We start from the raw sequence: 16,468 nt of genomic DNA, 5'->3' as shown, positions 1-16,468 counted from the left end.
GCGTTACTTCATGCATTAATATACCATGATTTATCAGGAACTAACACAAGTTCAAATCTTCAATTCGTTATTCAAGGATGAACAACACCACATCCTGTGTACACATAATTATCCTTACCAGTACAATTTTGGCTGTATTGTTTGTGTCCTCTTCAAAAATTGCTCTTGATAAATTTTGTTTATTGCATGAATTCATGGTAATTTATGTACCCTTACCGTAAAGTGTAGGATACTCTCCTTTGTTAAAGCCTAAAATGTCCTCTATCATCATACATTTTACTGTATATTCAATTCTTTGTTTACTTTGAAGGACGTTTCTGTTATACGTTGAGGTGATTTCTGTCTCACTCTACCATTTTCCATTTTCACAAGGTTAAAGTATACTTAATGGAGACAGAAAATGTGTGCAGCATTGCCAGTAAGAAAGGCCAATACAGCACAACATTATCCATTAAAAAAGGCTCCAGTGAAGCGGTTTCATTTGTAATTATTCCCATGACACTGGGAAAACACATGATTGAGGTGAAAGCTTCAGCTGTTGGTTATTCGGATGGAGTGAGAAAGACACTGAAGGTGGTGGTACGTCTGATGCTAATTCTGTCAATTTTCATTTAATTCGGTCATTTGCATCACATAATGATCAATAGGTGTTTACTATATTTTGACTCATTTATCTTACTCAATCTCTCTCTCTTTCAGTCTGAGGGTGTGCAGTCTCAACTTCCTGTTAAACGCATGGAGCTCAGTCCCACTAAAAATGGTGAGATTTACTGTGAACCACACAATAACCTCACAATAATCACTGTGTTACACTTGCATTTTATAAAACTGCACATATTATGAAAACCAAACAAAACAAAAAACACTATGAATATCATTATAGTTCCAGCCAATCCAAAGACCACAATCACATTCTACTCTTTTCTTGCTCAATACACACTGAAACCATACAAAATCTGCAAATGACTCATGACTGTTCCTCCGTCTTGCTTTTCTTCTATGTTTATCACCCCAAATGGATCAGGGGGAAAACCTTTAGTTTTTAAAGCTGAAATACCAGCTGATCAGTTTCCAGGCACACCTGCTAACACATACATCTCAATTACCGGTAAGGAAAAAGACTCATTCATTAATGTATAATGATTCTTTCTATATGCAGTAAAGTAAAATCTCCTTATTTAAATAAGATGACAAACACCGTTATTTTACAGCTATTTCCTGAATTTAATGATCAAGCACCTTGACTGTAAAACAAAAGGCAAAAAACGGGTCAAATGACTGGCAGCACAGGGTGCAAAACAAAAACCTTAAAATTGAAGTCAAATCTCTTTATATAAATAAGTTAACAACACTGTTAATTTACAGGCATTTCCTAAATTATTACAAACAAACACCTTCACTGTAAAATTAACTCATTAACTAATTAATTAATTACCTAAATATCACATGACTGACAGCAACAGAACATGAAACACTAACAGATCTCTCTAGATCTCAGCATCTAGTCTGACTTTATTTCTTTTATACAAAACTTCTCATTGAGAATTAACAAATGTTTACATGTTAATGTTTTTTTGAAAATAATAATAAGGTTCAAATAAAGTTTGAAGTCATCATTGTGAATATAAGCATTTGCTTTAGTTGGGCTCTTGACTTTATAACTTTTTATAACACATCAACCAGGCAAAAAGAACTACTTGGAAAATCAAGAGTCAAGAACACAACTAAAGCAAATGCTCATCTCCACAACGGTGACTTCAAACTTTATTAAGTTCAATTAAACATCAACATCTAAACCTCAGTTAATTCTCAGTAAGAAGATTTGTATAAAAGAAACAAAGTCAGACTGGTGAAGATGTTGTAATCTAGACAGATCTGTTAGTGTTTCATGTTCTTCTGGGATTTAAAGTGTTTCTGTTGTCTGAGTTTTGTGGGTCACCATTGTGCTGAAAAGCAGAGCGTGGATATGCTTTCTTTGAGAAGATCAAGAGACCAGAGATATGCATTACTGATGGAGAACAAACTCAATAATGTCTGCTATGGTTTCAGCTATTACTACAAATGGCTGTTCCTACAAACAGTACTCTAGTTAGGGATACAGAGTGTGAGTTTGGATACATTTTGCGTTCTTCATTTGACTTGCTTTGAAGGATGCATTAGGTGTGTCATCCATGTCTTTCAACCTCCCCCAGTCTTTTGTGCACATTCCGATTTGTGAAAATAATTAGCTGAACAACACAGAGCTTGTTCAATTTCATTATGTTATATAAGAAAAAATAATAATAATCATTTTGAGGTTAAGGCTTTGTTTTTATTTTGTTTTGTTGTAGAAGAATCACAATGATAAACTGTGCATAATCTGTACTATAAATCTCATTATTTGTTCTGCATAAATAGAAAGTCAGTTAATATAAACTTTTTTGTTGTTGTATGTGACTTTTCTTTTAGTTTTAAATATGGATAAAATAAGGATTTTGATTATTCAAAAGGAAATAAAAAGGTAATTATATGATTTGTTTTGCAGGCAAAATACTGTATGTACAAATGCAGATATTGTAGTACTTTCTTTAATGTCTGCTTTTTAATTTAAAAGAAGTACTTTTATATTCAACCACACCTATTATATTTATGTGACCTCATAAACATTTTTTCCATCTTTTTATGTTATGTACAAGAAGAAACATTTTATATGAAGAAACTCAATTCTTAGCCTGTGTTCCCTCTTCATTCCTCCAGGTGAGGAGATCACTCAGACGGTCGAGCAGGCCATCAGTGGAGACTTCATGGGTCGCTTAATTGTCCAACCCAGAGGATGTGGAGAACAGAACATGATCTATGTGACTCTGCCTCTCACTGCCACTCATTATCTGGACAGCACCAATCAGTGGAAGGCTGTTGGCATGGAGCGCCGTAATGAAGCCATCAAACATATTAGAAGAGGTCAGCAGGACACTACAGATAAATGATCTTACTATGATTTGGAATAAAATGACAGTTTTCTCAAAGATGCTCTCCCAAACTCTGAAATCGACAACTTTTACACTTTACATTTCAAAGTGTTTCAAAAGCTAAAATAAATGGATAATAAAAAATATTAGTCCTTTAGCTTTTTTTTTTTTTTTGTACTAAGGTTATCAGCAGCAACTGAGCTTCCGCAAATCAGATGGATCCTTCGCTGCATGGATACACAGGAAGAGCAGCACATGGTAAAATATTTTCCTTAATTGTATTTGTCCACTAATATTGGCACCCATGATAAATATGAGCTAATGCACACAGTAAAATTCACAAAGTAAAATTAACTCTAGTCAGAGAACATTTGGTCCCTCTCTAAACAGAGTTAAATTAACACTGAAGTAGAGTTAAAGTTAAAGAAATAATTAAGTGATCAATTAAAAGGTGATTGAGCATTAGTGATGAACACCTGCTCTTAACAAGCAGAATCAATGAAGAACAGAGAAACACAAAAACTACAACTGATTTCAACCACAAATTAAATCAACTGAAATAAAAAAAAAAAAACATTAAATCTCTCAAAATCTGATTAAACAACTCCACAAACAGCATCACCAGCTTCACTCATTACTAACAGGGTTGCCGCGGGTCCTTAAAAAGTCTTAAATTTAGTTGATCAAATGTAAGGTCATAAAAAGTCTTAAATTGTACAAGAAAGTCTTAATTATGATTAACAGGTCTTAAATTTTAGGCACGGGAAGACCAGAATTGCGATACAGCTTAGTGTCACGATCAAACTTCAAAAGGGTATGATTTCATTAAATAAACATGAGCGCTGCGCGTTCAATGTCCGGTGCTGCTTTGTGTACTGCGGTTACCGGGGAAACACATGTCTGCAGTTCCGAATGGGCCATCTGCTGGCAGAGATTGCATGTGCTTTTTCAATATGCCTGTTGTTTTGAGTAGGGTATTCTTACAATACAGGAGGCTGTAGTTTCAGAACCGCATTTTTAGGACCATGTAATTTTTTTATTATTATTTATTTTTATTTTATTTTATTTTATTGTATTTATTTATTTGTATTATGTATGCATTAACAGCTCATACTATTTATAGCAGTAGCTATTCAATTCTGTATATTATTATTTTTAAGGAAATACTGAATGTAGTTGTTTAATTGTATATACTTAATTATTGTCCTAACCAACTCCTAATCCTGAACTTACCCCTGGGTAACCCTTTTGAAATATTTAGCCTAATTTATTTCAATATATTCTAGACTTCAGTTCATTAGCTGCTGCGCTTCATGTCTGACGTGTGACCCACTTAACAAAGTGAAGTAAACAGTAAAACAATTGCTGTACAAATTAGTGTGTTTATTAGTACTTTAATAAATGTAAAATAATTTGAATACAAATACTAATTTACAACATCCAGCAGCACAATGAACTGTTTTGGACAGTTTAATGGGCTAAATGGAGATTTCTGACACCCCCTTAAACACTCAAGTTTATGTCAGCTTTTACATTAAAAATAAGATGGAAAGATTAAAAAAATAATAATAATAGTTTCAATGGATCTAGTCTTTGCGTCTGTTTGATATTTCTTTGTTGGAATGGAATTGCTAGATGGCACTGTCTCAAAAAATAGGGTCCCAGAAATGTGGTTTTGCAGGAGCATAGTATTGGGGTTGTTTTTGTTCAGACCAAAGCGAAAAGTGACCTATGTTTTTACCCTGCAAACATGCAGAGCTGTAAATGTGAACTGGTGGATCATTAAGAAGATAATTCATCATAAAAATCTAAACACTAACATTTATTTGTATGTTTTTTAAATTAATATAATAATTTATTGATAATAATTGTTTCAATTAATAAAAGGAATACTTTTTTCTATTTTCTTAAAAATTGATACTTTAAAGAAATGTGAAATGTATCACTTTATAAAACCTTTTGTTTTTGTGAAAAATCTGAACTGTAAATCATTTTTTTTACAGTAGTTTACAGTCATTTTACAGTTTAATATTTAACCATAGACATTGCCTTACCCTGTTCATATGGTATTAATTTTATTTGTGCAGGTCTTAAAAAAGGTCTTAAAAAGTCTTAAATTTGAGCTTAAAAATCCTGCAGCAACCCTGACTAAGCAGGCTGGCTTAATTGTAATAATAATAATAATAATAATAATAATAAAAAACATAATGCCACCATAATTGTGGTCAAGGTTTGCTTTAGTTTGTCTCTTGACCCTTTTAATAACTTACAATAATTTTGTTTCACCTCAAACATTTATGTATTGCTGAATCAAATGTTTGAAGCAACAGATTATTTTACACTTTCTGCTTATAGCTCATTTGTGTGAACGTTATGAAGCGATCTTTCTCATTGGTTTATTGATGGGCATATTGCTGAAGAAAGGTCTTATTAAACAATCACCATCATAAAGCTTCAATTTTGAAAAAAAAAAAAGAGGTGCATCTACTCTGGTTTTAGACATGAACACTTATCATATGATCCTCAACAGTGGTGACAATAATTATTCATACTGCAGTGCATGATGGGAGTTTTTACTGTGTTGTTACCCAGCATGCATTGCAGCATGAAGCATTTTATTGATTGTCACCATTGTTGAGATTCATATGCTGGTACTTGATGTCTGTGTGTCTCTGAGTAATAGTGGTTGTTTACTTATTCTTTACTATTACATCATAGTTTTTTTTTCTTTCCATTGCTGAAGTTTCACAGAGTTGGTTGTGGTTATCTAAATGCATAAATTGAGAAAAGTTACTCTGGATGTAATCAAATCATCTCACAATAAACATCTCAACATAAAAAAACAATTAAAATGTGCTTAATGTAAAGCATTGACCATTCTGTTTTATAACATTACACATACAGTTAAACAGAGATCTAACCCAAAAACTGACGAAAACTGAAAACTAAAGCAAATGCTGATCTCCATGATGGAAGCGTCATTTTAACCACTAAAACAACAACTTTTGATCCTCTGTAAATCTAAATAAAAGCTTCTGTAGACGTGTGACAAAAATAAAGTCAGTCTGGTTAATAATGAGTGAAGCTGTTTGTGGAGTTGTTTAATCATCATCTGCTGAGAGCTTGAGGGATTTAATTACTTATTTTATTTCAGTTAATCTGTGGCTGAAATCAGTTGTAGTTCTTGTGTTTGTCTTTTCTTCATTGATTCTGCTTGTTAAGAGCAGGTGTTCATCACTAATGCTCAATCACCTTTTAATTGATCACTTAATTATCTGATCAACTTTAACTCTGCTTCAGTGTTAATTTAACTCTATTTAGAGAGGGACCAAATGTTCTCTGAATAGAGTTAATTTTACTCTGTGGATTTTACTGTGCAGCTGTGAAAATAAATGTGCATTGTTTATCCTTTTGATCTTTCATTCAAAAAAATTCACAAAATTCTAACCTATCATTGAAGTAAAACAATCGAAAGTGGAGGAAAATCTCATTGTGAAATAAATGTTGTCTCTAGTTCATGTTGGCCACAATTATTGGCACCCAATTATTGCAATGTCCTTTTAATAAGATAACAGCTCTGAGTTTTCTCCTATACTGCCTGAAGAGTTTGGAGAACACCTGACAAGAGATCAGAGACCATTCCTTTATGCAGAATCTGTCCAGATGCTTCAGATTCACATCTCCATGTTGGTGCTTCTTCTCTTCAGTTCACCCCACTCATTCTCTATTGGGGTCAGGTCAGAGGACTGGGATGGCCGTGGCATAAGCTTCATTTTGTGCTCAGTGACCCTTTTTTTTTTTTTGTTTGATGTTTGTTTTGGATTATTTTCCTGATGGAAGATCCAACCATGACCTATTATAAGAGGCAGTCAGGTTTAGATTTTTTTTTTTTTTTTCTGTTGGTATTTGATAGAATCCACAATGCCATGCATTTGAACAAGATGTCCAGGACCTCCGGCAGAAAAACAGGTCCACAACACTAATGATCCAGCAGTATATTTAACCGTGGACATGGGGTACTTTTTATCCCTGTTTGCACCAAACCCATCTGGTAGGTTTGGTGCCAAAAAGCCTGATTCTTAGTTTCATCTGGCCAGTGCCATTTGTTCCAGTCATGTCTGACAACTGAATATGCTGGAGTTTGTTTTTGGATGTGCAAGGAGGATTTTTCTTGAAACCTTCCCAACCCCAAGACACAATTCATTTCTGCAGTTCTCCAGCTCTGATCCTTGGAGAGTGTTTGGCGAGCATTAGAACAATATAGACACACTTCCTCTTTCAGGCAGATTTGTAACATCTTTAGTTGATTGGAATTCTTAATTATTGTCCTGATGGTGGAAATGGGGATTTTCAATACTTTAGCTCTTTTCTTACAGCCACTTTCTATTTTGTGAAGCTCAACAATCTTGTTCTGCACATCAGAACTATATTCTTTGGTTTTATTTCTTGTAATGGATGATTAAGGAAATCGGACCTTTGCGTTCCTCATATTTATAATCCTGTGAAACAGGAAGTCAGGGCTGGACATTTTCATGCTCCTTGTTATCCTGGTGTGCCAAAAATGTAAATATGAATGGGAATGTACTTCAGAGATATTTTACTATTGCTTTAAAAGAATTTATAAGGGTGCCAATAATTGTGGCCAACATGCATTAGCGAAAAACATTTATTTCATCTTGAGATTATCTCCCCAACTCACAATTGTTTTGCTATATATATATATATATTACGTAATTACGTATAATTTATTGCAGCAAGTTATTACTTTATTAACAGACATTTCGGCTATCTGCCTTCATCAGTGTCATATCACATCAGTAATTCTGATAAAGGCAGACATCTGTTGTTGATTTTTATCTCCTGCTTTAGCTTATTAAAAAAAATAAATAAATAGAGTGCACACCAATCTTTGTCATTTACTGTATGTCTATTAAAGGCTGACAGCATATGTGGCCAAAGTGTTCGCCATGGCCAGTAACCTTGTTTCTATTGAGGACAATGTGATCTGCAACGCCATCAAGTGGCTGGTTCACAACAAACAACTGCAAAACGGCTCCTTTAAAGAGGATGCAGCTGTAATTCATGGAGAGATGGTGGTAAGTTAAATGTGACTGTCAATGACTGCATTTAAAGTCTACAAGAAATCAAAATTAGCCCTGCTCCTTTCCAACTGTCAGTCTGCTGAGAGAGATGGTAATGAGGTGAGCTAAAGTCAAACCCCTGCCCTATTTTAAATATTCCATATGTCACAATACTGAAGTCAGTTACAACTTTAAACTCACATGTAAAGGAGAACAGGAATGACAGCTCGCAGTAGAAGTAGATGAAGTGATTACACAAACGTACAAATAATGTGTAAGAAGTTATAATGGTTACATAACCCTTGCAGTATTTGCAATATGTTTGTCAAGAAAAAAGAGGGATCATAAAATGTATGTAGTACTTCACTGAATATGCTGTTTCACAGGACAGATGCAAATTTGTCCCCACACTTTTTCATTGAACAAGTGTGTTCATGTTAAGCTTTTCATTCAGTGTGTATGCATAAATCTATATTTACATATTTTTAAATAATAAAATATTAAATATTTTATATTTATTAATAAAATCTATATTTAAAATTCAAAGAGACAAGGTACTCTGTACAGTATGTGACCCTCAAATATTCACTGGATCTACTTTCAGGTCTGATGATATACAGTGGGTAAATAATTATGATTTTGTATGTTTGCCCATTGATAAAGAAATTATCGGTCTATAATTTTAATGGTAGGTTTATTTGAACAGTGAGAGACAGAATAACAACAAAACAATCCAGAAACACACATTTCAAAAAAGTTATAAGTTGATTTGCATTTTAATAAGTGAAATAAGTAACTGACTGGTGGAGAGTTTGGAATCTGATTGATTGACTGAGTGATGGATTGATTGATTGATTGATTGATTGATTGATTGATTGATTGATTGATTGATTGATTGATTGATTGGTTGGTTGCTTCTGTGGACAGGTGTCTATTATACAGGTAACAAACTGAGAATAGGAGCACTCCCTTTAAGAGAGAGTTCCTAATCTCAGCTCAATACCTATATAAAAGACACCTGGGAGCCAGAAATAGGGAATAAAAAACTTATTTCACTCATTAAAATCAATTTATAACTTTTTTTGAAATGCATTTTTCTGGATTTTTTTTTCTTATTCTGTCTTTCACTGTTAAAATAAACCTGCCATTAAAATTACATACTGATCATTTCTATGTCAGTGGGCAAACATACAAAATCAGCAGGGGATCAGCTAAATATTTTCCCTACTGTATATTTAAATTGTGAACAAAAAAAAAAAAAAAAACAAAAAAAACAATTATTTTAATATTTTAATGATTTTAAAAACAATATTAATATTTTTTTGGATTCAGTTGTTATTAGGTTATTAATAACCCTACTTAAATGGGCTACATCTGCTGATTTAATATGAAAACATGCATTTTTGAGATATTCTGTTTATTTGTGCTTTATTCCAGGGTGACGTACAGGGCAAAGATGCTGATGCCTCTCTGACGGCCTTTGTCGTAATTGCAATGCAAGAAAGCAAGACTATCTGTGCTCGATCAGTTGACGTAAGTACACCTCTTCCACCTTTGTGGTTGCTGTTTTAAAAATTATTTTTCTTAGTTTTATGCTCTTAAACACACTTTTATAGAGTCTGAATGAAAACATCAGGAAGGCTGTTTCTTTCTTGGAACGTCGACTTCCAGAACTGACCAATCCTTATGCCATTGCATTGACATCCTACACCATGGCCAATGAGAACAAACTCAATAAAGACATCTTAATAAAACATTCCACCCACGGAGAAGGTCAGTCACACCCAACACCAAGTTATCAAAATGTGTTGTGCTCTGTAAAACGTAGAAACAATACAACAAACCTAAGTGGACGGGCAGCATACAGAATGCTTTGTGTTGTAATGCTGTTTGTCTGTATCAACAACATTAATGTAACAAACAGAGAACACAGATATTTCATAAAGAAGCCAAAGCATCAAACTTGATGGTCTGGATCAGCCTATGTGAACGCATCTTCATCTACACCCCCATTTATATTTCTGTTTTGTGATTGAAACAGCCAGTCGGTCCTGGACTGTCCCTGGACAGAAGTATCACTCGCTAGAGGCGACAGCGTACGCTGTGCTGGCGCTTGTGAAGGCAAAAGACTTCGATAAAGCAGGAGAGGCAGTGCACTGGCTGGGCAGACAACAGTCTCACTATGGAGGATCAGGCACCACACAGGTACACCAATACCTCATCATTCAACTGTGATAAGCGCCAAAACAAGTGTGGGACTGATACTGCAGGACAGGGTTTGAATGCTTTTCTGTCTTTCCTAGGCGACCATCATGGTGTTCCAGGCCGTGGCAGAGTATCACACACAGGTGAAGGACAGACAAAACGTCAATCTGGATGTGGAGCTGTTTGTGGCAGGAAGTAGCGCACCTATGAGATATACTATCAAAAAAGATAACGCACATCTTACATGGTCACACAAGGTGAGGAGTAACTGAGTAGAAATTCTTTAAAATTACTCAGTGTTTCAATTCAAATCTTTTTGTTGTAATATGGAACTTTTGTTGTTTATCATTGATCATTTTTAAAGGGGTCATGAACTGAGAAACCAAAACTTCTTTAATCTTTCCATGTAAGAGGTCATTGTACTATAAAAACATCCTGTAAGTTACAGAACTCAAAACTTTCTCGTTAGTCTAAAAAGAACTTATATTAAAGGCAGTCTGCCAAAACAACAGCTTTTGGAATGTTCTACTCTATGATGTAATAGTGTGGCTAAACACCCAGCCTCTGCAGAAGTAGATCAACGTCTGCTTCGACATCTCTGTCTGTTTAGCCCTACCCACCGATTTGTACATGTAGTGTTTACTAGGGTTGTGCCCATAGACAATAGTATCATGTATCGACCATAGACACATATATCGCCTGTTGCTGATGCCTTTGACGACAGCAAAATTATTATTATTATTATTACATGCAATCTGTACTTGTGTTTAGTTGTTGATGCACGCAAAAGCGTGCAATCACTTTCTTATGCACGCTGTTTTTCCAGTCTTGCTTTCATTTTTGAAATTGATCCCGAGGAAGGGGATAGAAAAGGGGGCATAGTTACTCGTTTTGGGGGCAACGACCCCCTTTCGCGCCACAGACGTGTGCAGTGTAAATAAGGGGTAAATAATTTATTCATCATATAGTGCTGTAACTATTTTATTCACTTATGGTTCCGGGAGTGTGTTTTAAAAGTGCATAAACTCGCACTAGACTAGTCAGTGATAATATTCTTTGATAATGTAAATGTTCTTGTTTTCTGTAGCTGCTTTTTGAATAACTAAGGAAATGTAAGCACTAGTAACTTGACATTTTTCTATTCAGTTATTATCATGTTAAACACAAATTAAGTCATATTAGGCTGCTGTCATGTTGGTGTTGGTTCATTTGCTGGCAATTACGTAAATAAACAATTAAATAAATTAGCACAATAATATTGTGTATCAGCGATCTCACAGACTGACGATAGGACGATATGAAAATTGAGCATGTCGCCCAACACTAGTGTTTACGAGAGAGACGAACACACAGGTCTACACAGAAACCAAATGATAAAGATGGTTCTGAAGACTGGAAGAATCTGTGCACTCAAAAAAATATTTCAGCCCTTAACTTAATTCAATTACGTACAAAATTTCCATGCATTTAGATTACGTAGTTTTAATTTAAACAAATCAATTAAACTTAATGTGATTCAAATGCATCAGTCTTACGTAAATGAAACAGGTAAAGTTGATGTAATATTTCCCAGTGTTAAACAAACCCTGCTCAGTGTTCATGTGTTTCCACACTACAGAGTGTTCAAGTAGCATTGACACAGTGTTGGAGTTAAGGAGATCATTATGTCATGATTGACCAATAATGATGAACACCTGCTGTTTACAAGCAGAATCACAGAAGGAAAGAGAAACACAGGAATCAGACACAGCCAAAGATAAAATTAGCTTAAATAAATGAGGACATTAAATCTCTGATTAAACAACTCCACAAACAACATTACAGTTTGACTTGATTTCTGTCATATATCTATAAATATTATTTCAGAACGTCTAAACAGAGGTTTAGATGTTTTATTTTTTTTTTAAAGTTTCAATTGACCTCACCATCATGGCGAACAGGGTTTACTTTAGTTGGACTCTTGACTCTCGATTTTTTTTTATGTTAATTCTTTTGGCTGTTGTAATTATGTGTATGAAGCACATTTATTACAACAAAATAAAAAAATCAAAAAAAAAAGTCTGATTTGGTGTTTTTGGTTAATTTTTGTTGTTTGTTAAATCATTATCATCTAGTGGCATGATGCACTGATCTCATACAGTGGTTAGTCTATTATTTTCGTAATGTTTACAACAGGTGTATGAACTATTATGGATGTTTATCTTATACACTAAATCTTGAAATCTACAGCATCAGTTTGACACACACAGACATCAAGAATCAGCATTTGAATCTCAACAATGGTGACATTCAACAGCTGCATGCTGGGTAACAGCAGATTATAAAACTCACCCATGACTCCCAGCATGCAGCTGTTGAATGTCACCATTGTTGAGATTCATATGCCGGTTCTTGATGTCTGTGTGTGTCTAAGTAATTCTGCAGATCTTAAAGTAGTAATAGTAACAGTTCATACAATTACTGTAAATATAACGAAAGAAAGAGATGAACCACTGAACAATATCAGCAAATCAGGCCACTTGACAATGATTACAACATCAATAATAATTAACCAAGAACACTTAATAAGGACCCCTTTTTTGGCGCTATAAACATGCGCTCTACGAACACAATTACTGCAACCAAAGAACAAAAAAAACTATACTAAGAAAGTCAAGGGTCAAGAGCCCAACTAAAGTAAACCCTGTTTGCCATGATGGTGAGGTCAAATGAAACATTTTTTTAAAATAAAACATCTAAACCTCTGTTTAGACGTTCTCAAATAATATTTGTGGATATACGACAGAAATCAAGTCAAACTGTAATGTTGTTTGTGGAGTTGTTTAATCAGAGATTTAATGTCCTCATTTATTTAAGCTAATTTTATCTTTGGCTGTGTCTGATTCCTGTGTTTCTCTTTCCTTCTGTGATTCTGCTTGTAAACAGCAGGTGTTCATCATTATTGGTCAATCATGACATAATGATCTCCTTAACTCCAACACTGTGTCAATGCTACTTGAACACTCTGTAGTGTGGAAACACATGAACACTGAGCAGGGTTTGTTTAACACTGGGAAATATTACATCAACTTTACCTGTTTCATTTACGTAAGACTGATGCATTTGAATCACATTAAGTTTAATTGATTTGTTTAAATTAAAACTACGTAATCTAAATGCATGGAAATTTTGTACGTAATTGAATTAAGTTAAGGGCTGAAATATTTTTTTGAGTGTAGGGTGTTAAACACACAACTGTTAGCATTCTGATGAGAGGAGTCAAAACAGGACAGAAAATAGTTTATAACTTCGAAATTATGATGCTTTTTTATGTAAAAACCTTGACAACATTATAAGTGGACCTCAGAGAACAGTACAAAATAATAATAAAGAAAAAAAACTGACAGTTCATGACCCTTTTAATTGTCTATATGGTTTTGATTATTCTGATGACTTATGAGTATGTCTGCATTTACTCAACAGGTGGACATAGACAAGGAGTTCACTGTAACTGCTAGAGGAACTGGAACAGCCACTCTCTCAGTGAGTGTTCATGAGCGTTTATTCAGTCAGCAGCAAGATTAAAGCATTTGAACATGTAATCTGAGACGTGCTGCCGTTTTCAGGTTTTGACACTGTACTACCGCAGACCTGCTGAGAAGGAGTCAGACTGTACATTCTTTGATCTGACTCTTAATATGGATGAAGAGATTGGAAGTAAGATTGAGTTCATGCCTGTAGTGCTTTCATATATTCAAAGCTAAAACCTTCAAAATACATAATTATGGGCTGCTTTTTCATTTTAATTACTATCATGTATTTTTCTTTAGCCACCCAACCAGGAGCCATTGAAACGTACAAGCTTACTATGGATTTCATGTATGTGAACAAATATCCTAATACATTGATTATATGGCCAATAAACTATTTTATTTGATATGCATAAGCATGTGCTCATTTAGGCTGTTTTCACACTTGGTTTGAGTACCAGTGACAGCTGGTTACCACTGTAACTAAATAATGACTTCAACAGAGTTAGTGTGCATTTCGATGCAAATGGAACTCACTGTACAAAGACACATAAAAAAGTTTATTTAGAGACAAGCAGCTCCGTGTTGCTACAATATAGTATTTCTGAGATTAAACTGACTCTGGTTCACACCAAAAGCTCTAGAGCGAAAACAGCTTTAAACATAAAATGGAGCAAAACAGAAAAACTGTTAATAAAATTTGCCCTTGATCTTCATTTTCACAGCTTCCAAAACGTTGAATCAATCGATGCCACCATGACTGTTATTGACATTGGCTTACCGACTGGATTTCATGCTGACGAAAATGATCTTAGAGAGGTATTGTGATGATAAACTCATGCAGTCAGTGCTGGTCCTACACTTCTGGTGACTTCATGCAAAAATTTGTGAAGGGGCCCGTCAGTGCATTCGTAAAAACCCCAAAATGCACCCCCCTCCCCCTCCTTAACCCTAACCCTAACTCTAATCCATCATGTTTACATTATATTTTGATATGCTACTTAAAGCACCTTTGATAGCATGATGGTTCACGGACAATTTGTGTACTTTGCATTTTGCATTTTGCACCATGTCATATTGCGTTGTTTTTTTTCATGTTCTTGTCCTCAGCTGTCAACAAGGAAGGATAAATACATTCAGAAATATGAAAAGAATAAAGTGCTCTCAGAGCGAGGATCCCTCATCCTCTACTTAGATAAGGTATGTCAGCAAAATGTGGTGCCTGGTTATAAAAATAAATAAATAAATAAATAAATAAATAATAATAATAATAAAAATAAAAATAAAAATAATAATAATAATAATAATAATAATAATAATAATAAATAAATAAAAATATGGAAACCATGTGTTTTATTTAATATCACAGTTTTGTTGAATTCTTGATTCTGATTGGCTGACAGATGTTCCAAAGTGCTCAATAATGTCTTGTAAGGCCATGCAGCTCCATGTCACTGAATATTCTCCTTCTGTGTACATTACATACTGCCAATCAGAATAATTTCACATGACATTTTAAACAGGAGAGAATGTGCATATTTAATATATAGAGATATATAGAGACTATGACCTTCAGCTATGCTAAACGGATTGCTATAATAATCAAAGCTCAAATAAATGCAAGAAATAAACAAATCACAATTAATATGCAAGTATATATATATATATATATATATATATTCAATATGATATTTAATATCATATACAATTGCTTTGATTTCTGTCTCATTAGGTTTCTCATAAAGTGGGAGAAAAAATTGCCTTCAGAATGCACAAGATGTATAAAGTGGGTCTGCTACAACCTGCCGCTGTCACAATATATGAGTATTACTCACCAGGTGAGCTATTAGTTCATGCGTGCACACATATTCTTATACCCGAGATGGCTCGAAGAACACAGATAAACCAAATATTGTTGCAGTCGTTTGTTTATTGTATTGATGTTTCATCAGGTAAAATGTACCTGCGTTTTTTAGCGACAGCGCTAGGTGATAGTGGGATTTTTTATTTTTTATTTTATTTTTTTTAAAGTCTTTTCTGCTCACCAAGGCTGCATTTATTTGATCAAAAGTACAGCAAAAACAGTAAAATTTTGAAATCTTTTTACTATTTAAAAAATTATTTTCTACTTTAATATATTTTAAATTGCAGTAATTTCCTGTGATTTCAAAGCCAAATTTTTTAGCATCATTACACCAGTCGCATGATCCTTCAGAAATCATTCTAACATTTTAATTTCCTGCTAAAAAACAAAAAAAAAAAAAAAAAAAAAAAAAAAAACATTATTATTATTATTATTATTATGATGATGTTGAAAACAGCAGAGTAAAATAAAAAAAGGCATCAACTTACTATTACAGTAACCAGTAGATGGCAGCAGAGGAACATTTGGCTTATTAGTCACTCATCTCCACTTTTTGCTTTATATTTTGAAATAATAAAATTATTATAAAATGTCAAATCATTAAGAAACCAAATTTTGTCAGAGTTTTGCACTTTTTGTGTATGAAGTGAGAAAAGTCACAAAAGTGCTTTGAAAGTTTTAGTGTTTCAGTGACTGAATCACCCATAAAGAGCGTTTATAATCACTGAACACTAATGGTACAAATAGAGTAGAGTATAATATATTGATTTCCTTTATAAAAATTATATTTTACATATTACTGTTGTTAATAAAAGTAGATTTTGTGCATCCCAGCTCAAGATCAGTGCTTTACTGCCAAAT

General features: G+C 33.9%; 1 pseudogene; it reads left to right on the top strand.

Moving 5' to 3' along the window:
- Positions 1-16,468, top strand: part of LOC127167031 (complement C3-like) — a 28,888-nt pseudogene that overhangs the window by 11,604 nt on the left and 816 nt on the right.

This window comes from Labeo rohita, chromosome 1 (assembly GCF_022985175.1).
Source record: "Labeo rohita strain BAU-BD-2019 chromosome 1, IGBB_LRoh.1.0, whole genome shotgun sequence".
NCBI lineage: Eukaryota > Metazoa > Chordata > Actinopteri > Cypriniformes > Cyprinidae > Labeo > Labeo rohita.
Note: the sequence above shows the minus strand (reverse complement) of the source record. Positions and strands in the feature narration are given on the sequence as shown.